This window comes from Thalassophryne amazonica, chromosome 20 (genome assembly GCF_902500255.1).
Source record: "Thalassophryne amazonica chromosome 20, fThaAma1.1, whole genome shotgun sequence".
NCBI lineage: Eukaryota > Metazoa > Chordata > Actinopteri > Batrachoidiformes > Batrachoididae > Thalassophryne > Thalassophryne amazonica.
The window spans coordinates 55,195,992-55,216,554 of NC_047122.1; the positions used below are offsets into that span (position 1 = coordinate 55,195,992).

A 20,563-nucleotide genomic window follows, 5' to 3' on the forward strand; every position below is an offset into this window, starting at 1 on the left:
CCAGCTCTAATAATTCAGCACCTAGAGACATGCTCACTTGCTTGTGAAGTCCCCGATTGCCACAGTTTTCCCGACTAAGCTCCCCAAAGCTTAGCCTAGGCTGTGGAACTGACACAAGGAAATTCCTCCATTCTGGGTTGGGGTTTTCCGACTTGACACGAAAAGCAGAGACTGATGATACGGACTCCCACTTTAGGGGATTAGAAATGGCCTGAGAAGTGCACAGCACGAGCAAATGTGTGATTGTCTGCAATTGTGCATTTAAAGTTGGTCTGTCACAGCGGCCACACAGAGAAAGAAATCATTAGCGGTGTGCGTGTGTGTATGTGAGGTGAAGCTGGAATATGCAGATGGATGTGCACCTTAAGCCACAGTAGGAGGCTGTGTTTTATTTTTAATTATTATCTCTGTAGGTGGTGCGAGGCTGAGATATCTGCCAACATTTGTCTGTTTCAAATGAGGTGGGATCTCTCAAATTGTTTTAAGACAAAGGCTATATGCCCAACTGTTGGGCAGATTAATATAATGTCTTACCTTATTCGTCCAACTGTTGGGCAGATTAATATAATGTCTTACCTTATTCGTCCAACCGTTGGGCAGACTAATATAATGTCTTACCTTATTTGCCCAACCGTTGGGCAGATTAATATAACGTCTTACCTTATTTGCCCAACCGTTGGGCAGACTAATATAACGTCTTACCTTATTCGCCCAACCGTTGGGCAGATAACTCAAACATTGAACATTACACGCCCAACCGTTGGGCAGATAAATATGATGTCTTACCTTATTCACCCAACCGTGATCATGTATTTGACATGTTTTGTGCAAAACTACGTCTTTTACACCACTTTTTAATTCTCTATTGCGGTGTATGTTTGACACATTTAACAGCGCCGTCTTGAATTACTGCAAAAACACCACAATGGATGAAAGCAGACAAACTTCATAAGTAGTTTGAATGGAAGCCTGTTAATGACGATGAAACAGTTTCTGAACAAAATGCTGCTTGTTGTCTGTTAGATGGTGTTAGTTTGACACAGTTCCCTGGGTGTGGTGAGCCAAACAGAACCGCTTTAGATCCCAGCCCCTCCGCGGGCTGCGAACCCTCCTGCAGCCAGTGAGAAAATATCCATCTTTTTTCCCCCCTCCCACGTTGAAACCGCAAGTGAACTTACAAGTGCGCTCATTGGTTGGTTGTGGTTGGATGTTTATTTACTTTATTGAACCAACGGTTGGGCGAATAGTCACTCCGTTGTTTTAATTAGAAGTGCACAAAAATTGGTGAAATGACCAGTCTTACATTCACTCATCTTCAACCGCTTACTCCAATTAAGAGTCCCAGGGGGGCTCGAGCCTTTCCCAGCAGTCACTGGGCGTAAGGCGGGTACACCCTGGACAGGACACCAGTCTCTCACGGGGTCCCAAATAGACAAAGAAACACATTCCCACCCGCACGCACACCTACGGACAATTTAAAGTTTCAAATTCACCTAACTTGCATGTCTTTGGATGTGGGAGGAAGCCGGAGCAGACATGGGGAGAATGTGCAAACTCCACATAGACATGCCACAGGTGGGAATAAATCCCATGACCTTCTTACTGTGAGGCAACAGTGCAAACCACTAAGCCACCATGCTGCCACCACTCTTACAAATGCAAAGAAATATATATTACATGTTTGGTATTGATTTGGATTTGGATTCTGGTTTCAATGTGGAAGGTTCCTGGTTCAAACCCCACTCCTTCCACATTTCTCCATTTAAAGTGGAGTTGCATCAGGAAGGGCATCCGGCATAAAACCTGTGCCAATTCAACATTCAGATCCACCTCGGATTTGCTGTGGCGACTCCAATTGCAAAGCAAGGGAGCAGCCCAAGGGGCTTACTATTCTGGATGTTCTTTTGAAACACAGTGAAATAGGGCATTTTTATGTTGGACATTTTGTTGAATTTCTCAAAATATTTTGAGACATTCTGCACCAAACCTGGTGGAATGCTCAACTACACCAAGCTGAAGAACTCAAAAAACCTATGTAGTTTACCTCATCATAGCCACAAATAGCCTGTACCTTCTTCCTTTTGATGGCTTTCCTCACTACAACCATTGCACAAACAGTCAGTTTTTAAGGAATAGAAAATCATATCATCAGTAAAGAAAGAGGACAACAAAGTCAGTGAGTTCAAAATGTTAATGTATCCATCCCTGTTTCCAATCATAACTGGCTGTAAAAACAATCAGTTGGAGTAAAAAACAATGCTTACATTTTATTTATGGATTATTATTTTTTAGCAAAATCACTTTTGCAGTCAGTTTTCTTGAGATAAGTTATAAGATGGACACATGAACATTTCCTTTCATTCACTATGTATTGCCCTTTATTTGCTAAACAGTATGGTGCTGGATGGTAAACCTGTTTGGAACTGGCAACTCTCAGAAACAGAGTGACTGTGTAAGATGGAGGCAAGTGAGGGAAGCAACCAAGACAGCCATGATAATGTTGAAAAAGTTACTGGCTTCTGTGCCTGTGATTACAGAACCTGTCCATTGTGCAAATGTCACCTGTTGCACCATCAGCCACAGGTTCATGTTAGAGTGGTAGTATGAAACAAAACTAGAAACACTCAGAGAGTGCACACCTCCGCCAAGGCCATAGGGTCACTGACCCTAAAGAGATTCCCTCCTTGGCACAGTGATCTATTCAACATTTCAGTGTTACAACCAAAACTATGATACATACACTTTTCTTTCCTGTATATTTGACATCCTTGACCATGAAAACATACCGCTAGAACTTGGAATCACTTTTATGTCTTTAGTAGTTCAAAAGTTATTGTATGAAAACGATTTTTCGGTAATGGCGGTTTTCTTCTGGATCTAGCTCCATAACATTTGAAGCTACATCAAATCTGATGACACCTTACTGAATCAGTACAGATTCAGCTACAATTTGGTGTCAGTTGTGCATCTCTAGCTTTATTTGTCACCTCACACTGACACATTTTCTATTTTCCCTATATTTTTGCATATTCTGGATCACCAGATCCGGAATCCGGATCCGATCATCACCAAACTTTGTTGTTTGATAGAACATTTAACTATGTTACACCCTAATTTTTTTCAAGCCTTTCTGCCTTGTTTTTGTGGAGTTAGAAACTAGAATGTCAAAATTCCCCCTATCCCACAATGGTGAAGAATCCTTTAAAAAATTCCTGGATCCGGATCGTGACCTGGATCACCACTAAAATTTAATCACTTGTTCCTCTTGTCATTTCCAACCACTCCACAAAATTTCATCAAAATCCGTTCAAAATTTTTTGAGTTATCCTGTTGACAAACAGACAGACAGACAAACAAATGCGACTGAAAACATAACCTCCTTGGCAGAGGTAATAAATCCTATCTGGGCTTGAGTTTCTTATTTGTTTTGTGGCAAAAATGTAGCTGAAATTTTCATCTATTCAGGAAAATCCATGCCGCTCCAAAAAGACCCTACAGTAACTGATGGCATTACCAACAAAAGTTGCACAATGTGCAGCTTGTCCAAGCAAAGCCACAGAAGCTTTTAACTTCTTCTAACTTATAATTTGTCTTGATGGCTTCCCTCACTCATCTCCTTCTTGCACAATCACTCAGTTTGTGACAACTTCCTCCTTCAGATTGCCTTACCACGCAGTTGCATATTATTGTTGTGTTTCTGAATGATTCATTTAATTGAAGTCTCTGGCAGATTCACCGACTTGGAATCTTGAAACTGTTATTTTTAAATAACTTTAAAAGAAAAAGTACCATTTTAACTCGCTTATATTGTTTGATATAGTAATACAGTATGTGCGCTCAGGGAAAACTGAGTTGAAAAGTTTTTAATCAAGGTGTATCTAATCTTACGCCACAACTGTACGCGTGCCCTCGCATTCTTTCTCTCTTATCGCTGTGGTGTCGATTTATCTGTTTCTTTTCTGGAGGAACATCTGAACCTCTGATCTCTAAATTTCCAGCAGTAAGCATTGATCAGCTCCTCACACCGACAGCAGTCTGTTTTCTGCCCCTGCTGTAGTTGCTGCACAGCTGTCTGCACGCCTATTCATTGCATCCCTCTCACACCCGCCGCATGCATCACACCTCATCATTCTCTCCCTACTTCTCCTCCCTTGTCATCTTCTCCTCCCTGCAAACGCTTTCCCTGCTGCTTCTCTCTCAATGCTTCCCTCCTGGTCAGTTCCTCCTCTTCCTCCTGCTTTTGCTTTCTTTAAATTTAATTCTACATCATTTTGACAATATATTGACATGAATGTCACACGTAGCTGACATGAATCTGTCCATTTTTTTGTGTTTTTCTGCCAAAAAAATCAGCGACTAGGAAGGACGGTGTAAAAGATGCAGTCCATCAAGAGAAAACACAAAAGAAATAAATAACGTTTCACGTTGAAACCCTGTAGGTGGTTTTATGTTACTGGCTGTGGCAGCGGTTCAAACGGTGATGGAGTGCCAAGTCGAACATGCCATCATTATTATTATTCATGCTTCTGATGCATAAAACAAGCCCTTTGTGAAGTAAACGGGATGTGCCTGCTGTAAAGTTGAGTCTTGACCCCAGTGTAGTAAATCGTCATTGCGAAAGGACACTGATTTTCCGGGTTTTATTAAGGTGCCCTTTCTTTTGGCATTGTGCGACAAAGTCAACTGCCATTTGAAATGAGATTTAAAGCAGACGGGTGATGGAGAAAACTTGTGGCACGGTAGAAGAAAACAGAAGATTGATAAGGCAAGGTTAGTAGACGAGGACATTACAACAGAAAAATGGTGATGCTGCAAGGAGAAAGCTGGGTCATAAAGATTTTGAGCACAATTAGTTGATTTTAAGATGGAAAATTATAATTCACAAAAAAATGTTTGGTCTGATAATAAAGAATGATCTGTCTTGGATTGTCCTGGATCAAGTCTAAAGGCCCCTTCACACATAACACGAATGAGGCCGAATGGCACATGAAGGAGGCGCAGGCGTCGTACAGCAGTCAGCACATGCAGACTATATTTGTGTCGCACTTGGGGTGGTAACCCAATCGCGCAGCGGTCGAGATGCAGCCGTACCACCTTTCCGCTGATGTCGCAACAATCGCACTACAAGTCGGCATGCAAGTCGGACCAACTGGACTGTGGTCAAGGGGCTGTATGAAATGTTCGAGCAAAACCTGGCCAAATACCCTAATGGAGCCAGCCTTCACACTACAGGCCAAATGAGGGTGAATGGGAATCCGACCCACACTCGGCCAAAATCCACGTGCAATCCAAAGACCACGACAGCAGCCGCAGTGCACATACAATTGACTGAATGCCATTGAATGCCACACAAATGGCGTCCAAATTTTCCTGATTCATTCAGGCCGGCTTCGTGCCACATTCTTGGTATTCGGGCAGCAGTCGGACGCCATTTGTTCACGCCTGCCCAAATACCTATCAATCAATCAATCAATCAATCAATTTATTTATATAGCGCCAAATCACAACAAACAGTTGCCCCAAGGCGCTTTATATTGTAAGGCAAGGCCATACAATAATTACGTAAAAACCCCAACAGTCAAAACGACCCCCTGTGAGCAAGCACTTGGCGACAGTGGGAAGGAAAAACTCCCTTTTAACAAGAAGAAACCTCCAGCAGAACCAGGCTCAGGGAGGGGCAGTCTTCTGCTGGAACTGGTTGGGGCTGAGGGAGAGAACCAGGAAAAAGACATGCTGTGGAGGGGAGCAGAGATCAATCACTAATGATTAAATGCAGAGTGGTGCATACAGAGCAAAAAGAGAAAGAAACACTCAGTGCATCATGGGAATCCCCCAGCAGTCTAAGTCTATAGCAGCATAACTAAGGGATGGTTCAGGGTCACCTGATCCAGCCCTAACTATAAGCTTTAGCAAAAAGGAAAGTTTTAAGCCTAATCTTAAAAGTAGAGAGGGTGTCTGTCTCCCTGATCCGAATTGGGAGCTGGTTCCAGAGGAGAGGAGCCTGAAAGCTGAAGGCTCTGCCTCCCATTCTACTCTTACAAACCCTAGGAACTACAAGTAAGCCTGCAGTCTGAGAGCGAAGTGCTCTATTGGGGTGATATGGTACTATGAGTTCCCTAAGATAAGATGGGACCTGATTATTCAAAACCTTATAAGTAAGAAGAACATTTTTAAATTCTATTCTAGAATTAACAGGAAGCCAATGAAGAGAGGCCAATATGGGTGAGATATGCTCTCTCCTTCTAGTCCCCGTCAGTACTCTAGCTGCAGGATTTTGAATTAACTGAAGGCTTTTCAGGGAACTTTTAGGACAACCTGATAATATCCCTCCCTACTGCAGCTCAGATTTATCAGGTTTGGCCCATTTGGCCTGATTCACCCAACTTCGTGTTATGTGTGAAGGGGCCTTAAGATTCAGGGTTTTAATGACTTCCTGGACTCAGCCATCAGACGTTTATCTGTATGTGGTGAAGGAGTCGAACTTGTAAAGACATTCACTTATCTCAGCAGTGACATACATGTCTCTGGGTCCTCAGCCTTTGAGATCGAGATTCACTTGCTTGGCGATGCCAAAGTCTTTGCACGCGAACAAAGATCCAAGTCTTTAGGTTCCTGTCGCTGCATGTCTTGCTAGATTGTTGTGAGACTTGGATGTTAATCAGTGACCCAAGGCGACAACTGGATGTCTTTGGCACCAAGAGTCTTTGAAGGATCCTTTGGTACCACTGGGATGACATTGTATCAAATGAGTGGTTCCTGAGAGAGACGAGTTTGAGGAGTGTCACTTACACTGTGAGGTAACATCAGCCATTGCATTGTGGCAATGTGGCCTGTTTCTCAGACACAGATCATGCACAGAATGTTGAGGACCCCAGTAGCTGAAGAAAGCCAAGGGGTTGTCCACGTTTCACCTGGCTGTGACAGATAGATGGTTATTTTCGAGATGTGGGAATGGACTGGTAGTCTGCCTGCATGGTTGCCATCAAGGACCTGAGACTGGAGTTGATTTGAATTGTCTTGGACCAAAAATGTGGAAGTTCATAGTAAAATCAAATCAGAAATTTACTTATTACAAAGAATACTGTGTGCTCTGCCTTGGTTTGCTAGCAAAGTATTGTTAATAGGTATACATTGTTAGAATTTGATTATTGCGTAATGCTCTGGTTTTATTGTGGTAAAACCCGGGTAGACCGATATTAAAGTCTTTGAGGGTTGGACTGAATATAAGATGGTGCTCCAGTTGGTTCAAAATGCTGAACTAATTAAACCCTATCTACCAGCCCAGGCTCTGTGTTCTCAGGGTACAGGACTACTTTGTGTCCCTAGGGTGAATAAATAGTCTGCGGGTCACAGAGCTTTCTCTTATCTTGCCCCTGTTCTGTGGAATGATCTCCCTGCTTCAATAAAACAGTCAAATTCTGTAGAAACTTTCAAGTCCAGACTTAAGACGCACTTATTTTCCAATTTGTATGGCTAGCATACTGGCATAGTATGTTACTATGCTTTTCACACTTAAATTCATAAACAGAGTAAACAGAGCGGGTCACAGCATCAACTTTATGTAAAGTCTGGGTCGTTTAGTGAAGCTTAGGACTAGTGGCCGGTGATCACTTTGGTATTTCTTCTGTTTTTCTTGTTGGTTAATGCTGACAAATTATACCTTGATTCTTTTCTTTTTTTCTCTCTCTCTCTGTTTGATGTGCAGCTCCATCCAGAGGTGGGAGTGGGTGTCTTCTTCTGCAGGCCTCCTGTCCTGTGCACCAAAATTTCCTGTATATTTGTAATGTCAATTGTGTCCCAAGCAGAGGGTCACCCCTTTGAGTCTGGTCTGCTTGAGATTTCTTCCTCAAATCATCAGAGGGAGTTTTTCCTTACCACTGTCACCTGTGTGCTTGCTCTAGGGGTTGGTAAGGTTAGACCTTACTTGTGTGAAGCACCTTGAGGCAGCTTTGCTGTGATTTGGCACTATATAAATGAAAATAAAATGAAAATGAAAAATGAGTGCTGATTATAAGATGACCTCTGTTTTTCAAGAGAATACTTTTTGTTCTCACCACCTAACATTGCCCTATAGATATATTTCAGGCATATTTCCTGGGGAGAGAAAAAAAACAAAAAACTGCCATTTGTTTGGTCCAACACATAAATCAATGTGTTGGTTCACCCTTAGAGAAACTGTCTTGGAAACTTAAAATTGGTATCTGGAAACAATGAAGAAAAGCCTTAAATGTGTTTAGCTCTTGGGTAATCGTGATCTTGTTAGTTAATAGAAAGTCCCATTCACCATGTTAGCCATTCATAGGAAATTTTTCAGTGTAACTATACTGAACAATAGTTTTTCTATTTACCTTTGGGTTACCAAATTGCTGGTGGAACTCAAGACAGCTTTTTGCAATTACTTTTATAAGCTAATTAATATATTCTTAATTTGCTTTTATATATATTTCTATCATGTTTTTTTCACAATTTGTCGGTACATACTCATATATGCTTTTATAATTAATTGTATATTTAGACATTGTGTAAAGAGATTATTTCTGGAATTTTTATAATTGTATGTCATGAATTATGACATTATCAAGTTGGAATAAAGTTTAAGCAAACACCCGTCATTAAAGTGGAAGTATGGAAATGGTACATTATTATTTTGAACTGCTACATCTTTGTGAAGCACAATCACTCACTCACTCACCTTCAACTGCTTTCTCCAATGAAGGGTCATGGGGGGGGGACTGGAGCCTATCCCAGCAGTCATAGGGCATGAGGTGGACAGGATGCCAGATTGTCGCAGGGCCCGCATACCCGCATGCACACAACCAATGGGAAATTAAAAGTTTTCAATTCATCTAACCTACATGACTTTGGATGTGAGAGGAAGCCGGAGGACCCAGATGGACGAGAAAACCATAATTTATATATATATATATATATATATATATATATATATATATATATATATATATATATATATATTTCTCTCAGAAAAATACAGTTTTGGAATGAGTGAATATTTCTGAATAACAAAATGCCTCCTACAACCCATGTATCAAAATAAAAGCAGTCAGAAACATAGAGCTGCTCATTAGTGGTGCTCCAGACAGCAGCTAATGGTAGTTTTTCTCGATACCATCCCACTCACAGAAATCAACAGATGATGTCATTAGATCAGCACAAAGAGACTTGATAATGGATGGTTACCTCAACTCGTCTTAAAATCAATTCATTATGGTTGAGTGAATCTTCCTGGGGTTATTTTGCAAGTAATACATAAAGTACTATAATGCTATAAATGCTCACAGTGCTGCATTTTCCTCCCGTTTTTGGCCTTAATGTCTTTTCACCTCAGGGAGGAGAATTAGAAAATAAAGATGTGAGGATGAAAGGGGATATCGACATTGTGTCCTGGAAGACACTGAGACACACTACGAGATCTTTGCTCAATCCAATCGTCTCTGGGTATCAATAGCAAAATGTCCTCAGGGATCCCCACTTAGATCAAACTCTGCTTTGGAGTACAAGCCTTTTGCTACTGCGGTATGGTAGCTTTGAATAAATGACACAAATCAGCAAAAGGACCTGGAAGGAGGAGGCTAACACACAGACATGACCTTATCTCCAAAAATTGACTTTTGTCAGATTTGACCTTTGCTGGTAATTCTGTAGCCCGCCTCCATATACAGTATGTCTGAATTTTGCTGCAAATCGGATTGGGGAAAAAAAAATAAAATTTGAGCCTATTATCATGATTATGTTGACCACAATGACTCCCCCCCCATCTCCTTGTGTTGCCATCCAGGATCCAAGATGGTTCTGTGGTGTTGTGGATGTGACAAATTGTCCCAGACTTGTCCTCTGTATGTGTGCAAATTTTGGTTCAAATCAGAGGGGAAACTAAAATTTTACCCAATTTGACATTTGTTTAACTTGATTTCATCTGGGCATTTGGAGAACCTACCTACATATACAGTGTGTGCCAAATGTGGTGGACATCAGAGCGAAAATCAAAAATTTGGAGCTTTGACTCAATGACCTAGACATTTCACAAAAGCAACCCATTATGGATAATTCTTGGGTTGATTGTCACCAACATATAAAGTTGGTGGGGACAGACATTTCTCAAATTATATTATGATAACATTGTGTGGTATGACCAATATTTAAGCATCATCTTCATTCCAAAAAAACAAGGTAAATTTCTTCAACAAAAGAGTTCTAACAAATTCACAAGAGTTGGTAAAATGCACTTTCCCTAGATGATCACCGAGTGCTTAAATTCCCCGTCTTCCAAGCCTCTGAGTGCTCTAATCAAAATTACACTCAAATTGTGTGAGAGAAATCCCATTTTTCCAATCAATGCTGAAAGAAAACACATGGGCATCAAGAAGCCACCTAAAATACAGCTCTAAATGGGCTCAAACCTTAATGTTGCATAGTAGTTTTTAACGCATTTCTGCATTTTAGGACTACTTGCAACATATGTTAAATGGTAAATGACCAACATGAATAAAACACTTTTCCATCTGATGCAAATGCTCAAAGCACTTTACAATCATGCCTCACATTGACCTATTCTCATAGACACACTTGCACCCCACTGTCATGGTGCTGCTGTGTGAGCCACTCAGAAAAGTGGGAGCCAATTGGGGACATGATGATTAAGGCTGTTGCTTGAGGACACCCAAGTGAATTTACTGTCAGGTCAGGGAACTGAACCTATAACCAACTGAACACCTCTGCATTTCTACACTTTGTTGCTAGGAGAATTAATACATTGATATAGACTATTATACATTTATATAGAGAGAATTTATGGAGCTGTGAAATGCTTGTTCCTTTCAGAACACAAAACTGCATTGCTGGGTCTGAGGAGGATATGAGCACATCTATAACACGAGTGACCAAATAAAAAAAATAAGCCTGTCGTAGTAAAACTAAACCATATTTGATCTATAAAATAATGGGACCCATAAATATTTTACTTCCTATACTGTCTATTTCTGATATCTGAGGTACTTTCTTGTTTCCAACAGTTTCCTATTGGAATGTAGTATTTGATTCATCTCTGCACCCTGAAAAACTCATGTAGAATTGTAGTTCTGTCTACAACACAACACATTTTCTCTTAGGTGTAGTGTCTGATCCCTTTACCTTTGCAGTTAATGAGAACATCTGTTCACCAAGTTTGCAGAGCACCCGGCATGAATCCAAACTCCTCTCCATGTTCTGGTCACACCTCGAGGCACAATTTAATTTTGCATTTTTGAATTTTGATGTAAAACTATGAACTTGGCTAACTGAATGACAGGAAGCAGATCTATCAATGCAGGTCCTCGTTCATCCAGTCAAGAAATAGCAACAGGTTTACAGTAAGTGGACTTCCTGTTGGTTTGAAGATGTTTCACCACTCCTTCAAGTGACCAATTGGTGTAAAGGTCTAAATAGATAATGATTTGTGCACTTGGTGGTTCACCTGAGGTGGCATTGGTGTGATTTGACACTATGTTAATAAAATAAAATAATTTCCTACTACTTTTTACTCTTTAACTTTGTCTTTTATCTGTTTTATTGCCTGTTGAAATTGTATTTTATTTAATTTAATGTTTTATTTGAAACTTTACACTGGAATATTTACATATTACGTATATTCATACATGACAATAATTATCTTTGGATTTTAACTTTCAAGAATAGTGTTCCCAGTGGCCTTTACATTCCCTCTTTTTAAAAAAAATATAATAATAAACATCAACAAAAACAAAGAAAAAAATAAACATGCAAATGAAAATATTAATGGAGTAGCAGTAGAACAGTGGGTGTCATTATACAAGTATTGTTCCTTTTCAAATGTTCATAAAGTTTGTCCATGGTTTCCAGTAGTCCTCAAATTTGTCGTGGTCGAGTCTCAATGCAAAAGTCAGTTTTGTCATCTGAGCAATGTCTTTGACAACATCTGTCCATTCTTCTATGGTGGGTAATTTATCAGAAATCCATTTCCTAGTTATTGTTTTCTTACAAGCAACCAACATAATATTCCACAGATACGAGGTCTGTGAGAAAAGTATCCGACCTTTTTATTTTATGCAAAAAATGTTATGTGCAGACGCGAGTTGAGGAGCGCGACCAGCGTCTGACTGAACACAGCGCTAAAATAACCAGAAAGCGGTTCCAAAAACAAAACAAATTTATTTCCCTTTTGTGCAATAATTGTGTACAACATAAATGTGCATTTGTCTGGCGAGGTGAAGGACGGCGCGCTCTCCAGCGCCCAAATGGATCGAAGCCCGACCCTTCTGGACCCAGACTCACCGCCGAACACCCCCCAGGTGGACACGACAAACTGACTCTGTGAAGGATGGAAAAGGTGAGGTAAGTCAACAGCTACAACAAATATCCTTCAAAGGCACACACTATCAACAACACATTCAGGTCTGAATTTAAGCTTTATGTAAATGAGCAGTTTCTCACAACAGGTTGAGGATCATCATTCCGTACGCCACGGCAGTGAGAAGCGAGCTGCACAATTCTCATCAATGTTCAAATATACTGCGTAACAAAATATCAAATTACTGTTAACACTTATTCAGACAATCATCACCTCTGATGTGTGCTGACAGCATGTGTCCCTCACCCGTCCTCCTTCATAGGCACGATGTGTCAAACCCAGGCGCGGTCCTCAGCGTCTCACAAACGAACGTCACAAGGTCGAGTTCCCGGCAATTCTGCTTGAACCACTCATGGCTTAAATGCAGAACGCCATCTCATTATCTGCTTCAGCTGAAAGTCTTTAAGTTTACACGTGAGCATCATCCACAGGTGCAGCTAATAATGCTGATGAGGGTGAAGGACTCTTCTGCCAGCACCTTCTCCACAGACAAAAAACCAGTTTGCATACCACCTGGAGAGCAAAGAAAAGAAAACAACACCAAAATGTCCAGCCAAACCCCCCAACACACAACAAAAAATATATGGATTTGATTCATATTTTTTTACGTCAGCCAAGCTTGAACCTTCGTGCGCATGCGTGAGTTTTTTCACGCCTGTCGGTTGCGTCATTCACCTGTGGGCAGGCTTTGATTGAGCACTGGTCCACCCCTCTCGTCGTTGTTTCATTGCGAGGAAATGGCGGAATGATTTGGGCTTTTTTTCCATCAGAATTTTTTCAGAAACTGTTAGAGACAGGCAGCTGGAAACCATTCGAAAACTTCACATGGCTTTCGGTGAAAATTTTTATGGGCTTCACAGAGATTAAGGAGTGTTACTACCACTTTAAGGACGGCCCACAATGGCGCATGGCGCGCCGTGCTCCGAGCCGCGATCAACAGGCAGAAACGACCATTTCATTTCTAAATGGATGGCTGTATGGCTCCGGGACCATCGTGTGCAATTTCTCTGGTTATCACAAGAGCTGGACATCAGCCATTTTCCGGCAGATTTCACTTTTAACAAGAGATTTGTCATGGAAAGCCGCGCGGAGGCTTTGTGCATTACGACGGATTCGCTCATGGAGCGAGACAAAGAACACCTCCGTTTTGGAGTGTCAGAGGACAAGTTGGTCCATTTAGAAATGAAATGGTCATTTCTGCCTGTTGTTTGCGGCTCCGAGTGTGGCGCACCGTGCGCCATTGTGGGCCGTCCTTAAAGCTGTAGTAACACTCCTTAATCTCTGTGAAGCCCATTAAAATTTTCACCGAAAGCCATGTGAATTTTCCTTAATGGTTTCCAGCTGCCTGTCTCTAACAGTTTCTGAAAAAATTCAGATGGAACAAAGCCCAAATCATTCCGCCATTTCCTCGCAATGAAACAACGACGAGAGGGGTGGACCAGTTCTCACTCAAAGCCTGCCCACAGGCGAATGACGCAACCGACAGGCGTGAAAAAACTCACGCATGCGCATGAAGGTTCAAGCTTGGCTGACGTAAAAACATATGAATCAAATCCATATATTTTTTGCATAAAATAAAAAGGTCGGATACTTTTCTCACAGACCTCATAGTAGGGAGGGGTGTTATTTCAAAAAATTTGGAAATTTATAAATGTTTGCATTGAATATGGAATATACATGAAATAAACCATAGCAGTATAAATTTTGGGTCATTTGGTTCAAAAAAACCCATATGGACGGAGCGTTTGAAAATTTCAAGAACGCGTTTGTCGTATATGTGCTTTTGACGTACAAAACCACTCTGTTGCTTATAATTAGTTCATTGTGGCCATGTCATTCTTTACATGTGATGATTACACTCAACTGATGTTCCTGAAATAAAAACTACATAGATTTAGTTTGTTACGATTGATTGTAACATATGTATTGAAATTAGGTTTTTTGTCAATTACTATTAAAAAACACCAGATAGGCTTATTGTTACTATAGAAGTTGAATATAAACTTGGGGTCAAACAGATAGTTTCCTTAATACAATCAGGCCTTTTCCCTAAAAACATTTAAAGGAGTTATTATTCCTACGACTTTATCAATAGTGCTCTTAATGTTTATCCAGAATTGAGATAGTTTGGGACAACTCCAAAAAACATGATGGTGGTGAGCTTTTTCCAACATGATGTATCTGCATTTGAACCTCTTTGTGCTGGTCTTTTAAAGAAAGGAATCACCCCTTTCCATGCAAATTCCCTCCAACTGAGTGATGACGTACTTTTCCATAAATTATCTAAAACTTTAGACCATTCATCCATGTTCAATTCAAAATTACATTTTTTCCCCATTTTTCTTTCACATATATATTGTTTTCACTTTTAATGTTTTGCAACTCATTATAGAAATTTGAAGTTAGTTTATCATTTGGAAGTGCTTTATAAGATTTGAGTCAAATTGTTATAATTCCACATAGTGGTGTATTAGCATCTAGTTTGTTCATTTTGTCTAGGCATTGTTATTTTTAATTCATTTATTTAAGATTCGGGGTAACTTGGTGCCCATTTTTAATTACGAGTATGTATAGAGCTTTGGTCGACTGCTGTTGTTTTAAATGTGCTTTAGAAATAAAGGTTGAGTTGAGTTCAGACTCAGAAGATTTTGACGCCAATTTGGGAAGGACACAGTGCACTTCCAGTGCTGAAAGGATGCTATAAGACAGTGTCTCAACTGGCTTTTAGCACCAGAGGGTTAGGATCAGGGCAACATATTCTAATGGAGCATTTTGCATGATTCATTCATTTTGTATTCTGGGTTCCTCCAAGTATGGGTTACAGGGGGTTGGAGCCTATTCCAGCAGTCATAGGGCGAGAGGCAGGGTCCACCCTGGACAGGATGTCAGACAAACAAAACCCCACCCTCACTCACAACTACAGTGCATTTTGCACAATATAATATGAAAAATTAACATTAGGTTTGGTTTAAATAATAACATTAAAAGATGATCTGCTATCTTGGTGTTTGTGATGCCGTCACTCCTTGCTGGCAAAAAAAACAAAAAAAACATGGGAAATGTACAAAATCTGTTTACATCTGTCCATCGCTGTTCCAAGAGAAGGCAGACTTGTCCAGTGTTGGCATACGTGTGTGGAAAAGGAAGGTGACTGCATGAAAAAGTAATGACACTGCCTGATAGACAGAATTCCAAGCAATTCCATTCCGTACATTTGCAATTCCTCTGAGTATCTTGCTCGCTATTTAAATACTTGCGTAGCATGCAAAACCTTTCAGGCGATCCTCATAGGTGGTTACGGTTCAGATGTCTGTCTGCATGGTTGCCATACAGAACCCAAAATTGCTTTGTGATATAGTGGATGTGGCAATGCGTAGCCCACGTAGCACATGTTCCCAGACCTAACCTGAACTTTTTAAAGGTCAAGCTCGAATGTCTGATATGCATTTTTGAGCCAACTTACCATATCTTTCTGGTTCTGTCTCTCAATATCTTCTTGGTGTTTCTGATACAAAACAAACAGTTCAAATTTGACCTTGACATATTTGAAAAATGGTGAGTCTGCTGGATATCTTCGTTCCCTTCATTCACAGTAAAATTTTGCATAAAATTTACAATTTTCAAAATAAAGGAATAACATGGATCTCATTACTATGGATTTAAGTGAATGCAAGATCTTTGTTTTGTGGTGTTGTGTTCTACGCCCCCTACCGCCACAAACCTCAGCAGGCATGGTGGTAAATATGATATTGGCCTGAGCATTTTTCCTGACTTTCATCTGCAGACAAACTGATTTAAAGCAGTGTAGACTTAGCAGAATGTACATTTCCATCACATGATCCATGCACATGTGCACACATCCCTTGAAAATGTCAGTAATTAAGGAATCCGTCACTCGTGCACTCTGCTTTGCATGAGGAAATGGACACAATCAGTGAGATGTGCATGTTTCCACGGGTGGCGGCATGTGTTATTAAGCCTGTAGAAGCTTTGGAGATGGGTCATCAGAGAAACATGTGGGGACTGTTTGTGCATTAGGCAGCAGTGCGTGTGTTCTTTTAATGGATGGATAAAAAACACTGTGATGGGGTTAGGATTTAGAGATGAGGGTCATGCGCGCACATATAAAGCACGTGTGCAGATTGGTGAACTGATGCGACCCATACCAGGTGTCATGTTGGGAGTAATAAAACAGAGAAAAAAGAGGTTCTCTCCACAATGGGGAAAGCTGGGTGTATTAATATCCACCGAGCAGCGGCCGCACTGACATAACATGTGTTCAAGGCTCCTCAGCATCACATAATATTTGAGCGAGGGCGTGTATGGAGCCTTAAAGTTATCTATAAGTGAAAACCCTGCACACACATGCTGACACCAAATGCTATTTTACAACTGTGGGGCACGTAATATAGATGGGGCGATGGATTACTTCTTCAACCCTCTCATTTCTTTTAGTTTCTGCCCAACACATCTCTACATTTCTCCTCTCTCAGTCTGGTTTGCTCCCGTGGCTTAGCGAGAAAATCAGCAAACACTTTATTTATTTTTTTATTTTGATTCTCAGGCTGCCCTGGTTGCATTTCTCAGCAGGATTTTACATTTTACTCCTGCTTTGAATAAAAGGAATTGTCAAACTGTCTGCAGTAAAAGGCTAAACTTGATTCCAATGAATAATTGATTGTCAAAGTTCAAATGGCATTGTAAGAGGCGGTCTTGAAAGTGAGTTCACGACACCATTTACACGCTGATGCCGCGGATGAGCTTTTTCACATTGCTCAACTGGCAAATTCATAAATATAGAGCTTTTCCATCTGAATTGGAAGCTCAATGCACTTTATAATGATGTCTCACATTCACACACACACACACACACACATATATTGTTATGTGGGCCGCTGAAGAGGAGGTACTGCTGGCCCACCACCACCAGAGGGCGCCCTGCTTGGAGTGCGGGCTCCAAGCACGAGAGGGCGCCAGACCTAGAAGAAGTGACAGCTGTCATTCATCCTCTGCACCAGCTGTCACTCGTTCATCATCATCACCATAAAGGCAGGACTGCAGCTCCACCTCCTCGCCGAGAAATCGACTACTGAAGAGGTAATTTCTCTGCTGACACATACGTTGTATAATAATCTGAACTTCTGTTGCAGCCGTTTTCCTGGTGGTTTTCCTTGTCTGTGGGATTGGCGTTTGGTGTGACAGCGACGGCTTCGCCTCACACTCCAAACCAGATAAGTGGTTAACCAGGAGCTGCACGAGTGTGTGATTGGAGGTGGAGGTGCTCCCTCCTAACTGTGTACAGACTGTGGATTACTGAGTGTGCGGACTCACACTCATTCATCTTGTCTCTGCTTTATATATATATATATATATATATATATATATCATTATACAAATCATATATCAATCATATAATATAATCATACTATCACATATGTAACATCATACAAATCGTGAAAGTTTATGAGTTCAATGGTACGAATCTTTCACCAAATTAAATATTTTTTCCATTGAAAGAATGGAAAACATTGATTTTATATTATATATATATATATATATATATATATATAGGCTCTTGTATGGGCTTTGAGACCCGCACAGGTCAAACCATTGTAAAGAGCCTGGCGCAGCCGCCGTATGACGGTGGTCTTCTATGGCGACTGTGGCTTTCTTCAGTCGTCCACGCCATTTGACTTTCTGGAACGCATCCTCTTCCCAGGTATCATGTGAGATGCCTGTTCTCTTCATGTGGCGCTTTATAACATCTTTCTACTGCAGCTTTTGTCATCCTTGGTGCTTTGTGCCTTGTAGTTCTGAAGAGAACACAGCTTTTGGCAGTTTACTGTTGGGCATCCGACATCCTGCCCAACGAAGCTGTGACACAGTTATAAGGGCTTCAACACTGATTGCATGTACAAGTCACACAAAGCTGTCAGGGTGCTACCATGCAAGGTGCTTACTATGTACCGGGAGCAACTTGGGGATTAACGACCTTGCCCAAGGGATCTTAGTGATTTTCTGGCCTGACGGGGTTTGAACCAAGGATCTTCTGGTTACGCATGCAATAAGGCTTAGTGAGCCAGCAAACACCAAATCAACTTCCCCACTCCTGCACCAATGGAAAATAAATAAATAAATAGATAAATATAACTTTAGGGGTGTATTCTAGGATCCAATCTTATTTTTTATATGGATATGTCAACATAATATGTTGATATGTCTCAATATTCACCAGAATCTGGTTACGAACATTTGGGACGTTCTGAATATTTTTCTTTGCTTATTGTTCTTTCATATCACAATATCAACACATTTTCTTTTGTTTACATTGTGACCAAGATGGCGGCCCGAGCTACACTTCACTGGCTGGTTCAGTGACTGTGTCTCAATTTTGTTGCTGCATTCATCTGTCATGTTTTTCATCAGTGATGTGATTTGCCTGCCCTGTTTCAAAGGATCCTTGGAATGCAGCCAACAAATTCAGCCTTCTTTCCCTCTAAAACAAATGACACTATGAGTCGTGCATTTTTTTTTCCAAGACAAACTGGTTCGTTAAAGAAAGGGCATTTTGGGGCGCTCCATATACAATTGTAAATAAATAATGTTTATAAGTCAAGTATAAATGAGTCCTGAGAAATGATAACTAAACTATCGCTCTGCAGCAGAGGGTAGGGTTGGGTAAAGCTATTGATGATACTAATGCTCTTTGGGCTACACCACATTATTTCAGAATGATTTGTTTGGCCTCCACAATCTCTGAAGGCCAGATCGTCATTCACTGCCCACTTTTAAAGTTCATTTAAAAACCTCTTTTTTCCTTGATGTTCAGCCCCAGTGAGACTTAATTTTAAATTGTATTTCTTGTTTATTCATTTACATGTATTTTCTAATGTACAGCACTTTGTGTCAGCGGTGGTCATTTTAGAGTACTTTATAAATATAAGCATTTGTTCTGGCTATATGAAAAATTGTGGGCTCCAGGCTGTTCACAAACAGACAAACAAACAGGGGTAATAACATAACCTCTCCCAACTTTATTGGTGGAGGTTATGATTACTGTGAATACAATCCATCACTTTAACAGGCACTTTTTTTTTTTGTATTTTCAAGCCAACATTTTGCATAAAGAAGGGGAGTTTCCAGATGTTCAACATATGATTTTGATGATTTTTTTTTGAATTTTTTTTTTAAATATATCCCGTACGTTTTGTTGATGATGTGTTACGCCATCCAGCTGGGAAGTGCATGTGTGTGTGGCTGCGGTCCATGTGTTTCTGATGAGAGTACATGTGATTGGTGCTCTTGTCCTCTCACAGGTTTATCTGTGAACAGTATTAACGGTTTTGCAGATGAAAGAAAAAAAAGGGTGCCATTTTCTTCTCCAGAAGGATGAAAGTCTTTTTGTTGGTGGTGTTTTTTTTTTTTTTTTTCGTGCAACATTAAACATGCAAAAAACACAATCTGCTGTTCAGTCATCGACCATGTTGTGTAGCACTGGAGTCTTTTGATTAAAAATGAATGGTGGAAATGTATCACGCTGAGCGAGTGCACTGTGCAGCATTCCTCGAGGGGCTGACTGACTTAATAGCAGGATCTGTGGATCCGTGCAAACATCCCGTCCTATAATGAGTTGGATCAATCACCCCGCGCCGTGTTTGGGCTGGAGCTCACCTCAAATTAACCATGCTGCAAAGCTCAAAGGGACATGAATTGAGGAAGAGTCCACGGAGACATGGGAGGTACCCACCGTGATAACGGACGCTACGAGAGATTATCCGGGATGAGCGCTTGACATCATGTTACTCCCTCTGAGAATTCTTCGCATTCTCCCCCATCTGTCCATGTCTACCACTCCCTCAAATAAAACCAACACGTTTTGCACTTACATCTCTCACACCATTTGCTGTGCCGTTCTTTTTCTCCCTCTTTCTTCCATACTGTATTGTTTCATGGGGTATTTTTATGTACTTGCTGAGTTATGCCTGTTTGCATCATGACCTTTTGTGTTTTGCTGGGGATCTAAGGCAATTGCATGATAAATAGCTGAAGTGAAAGCAGATATTCTCCATTTCCCAGGAATTTAGACCTAGCTAATATTACTTTCATGTGAAATTACATCTGCCATCTATCTGAATTTATCCTCTGCAAATAGAAATAGGCTTGTGTATATGCAAGGCGAGA

General features: G+C 40.7%; 1 long non-coding RNA gene across 1 annotated transcript; it reads right to left on the reverse strand.

Annotated features, from left to right (window-relative positions):
* Positions 1-1,736: 1,736 nt before the first annotated feature.
* On the reverse strand, positions 1,737-20,275 carry LOC117502113. Its single transcript, XR_004558184.1, has 3 exons — positions 20,254-20,275; positions 19,459-19,469; positions 1,737-1,883 (listed from the first exon to the last, which is right to left on the reverse strand). It is a non-coding gene; the product is annotated as an uncharacterized LOC117502113 (long non-coding RNA).
* Between the last annotated feature and the right edge of the window lie 288 nt (positions 20,276-20,563).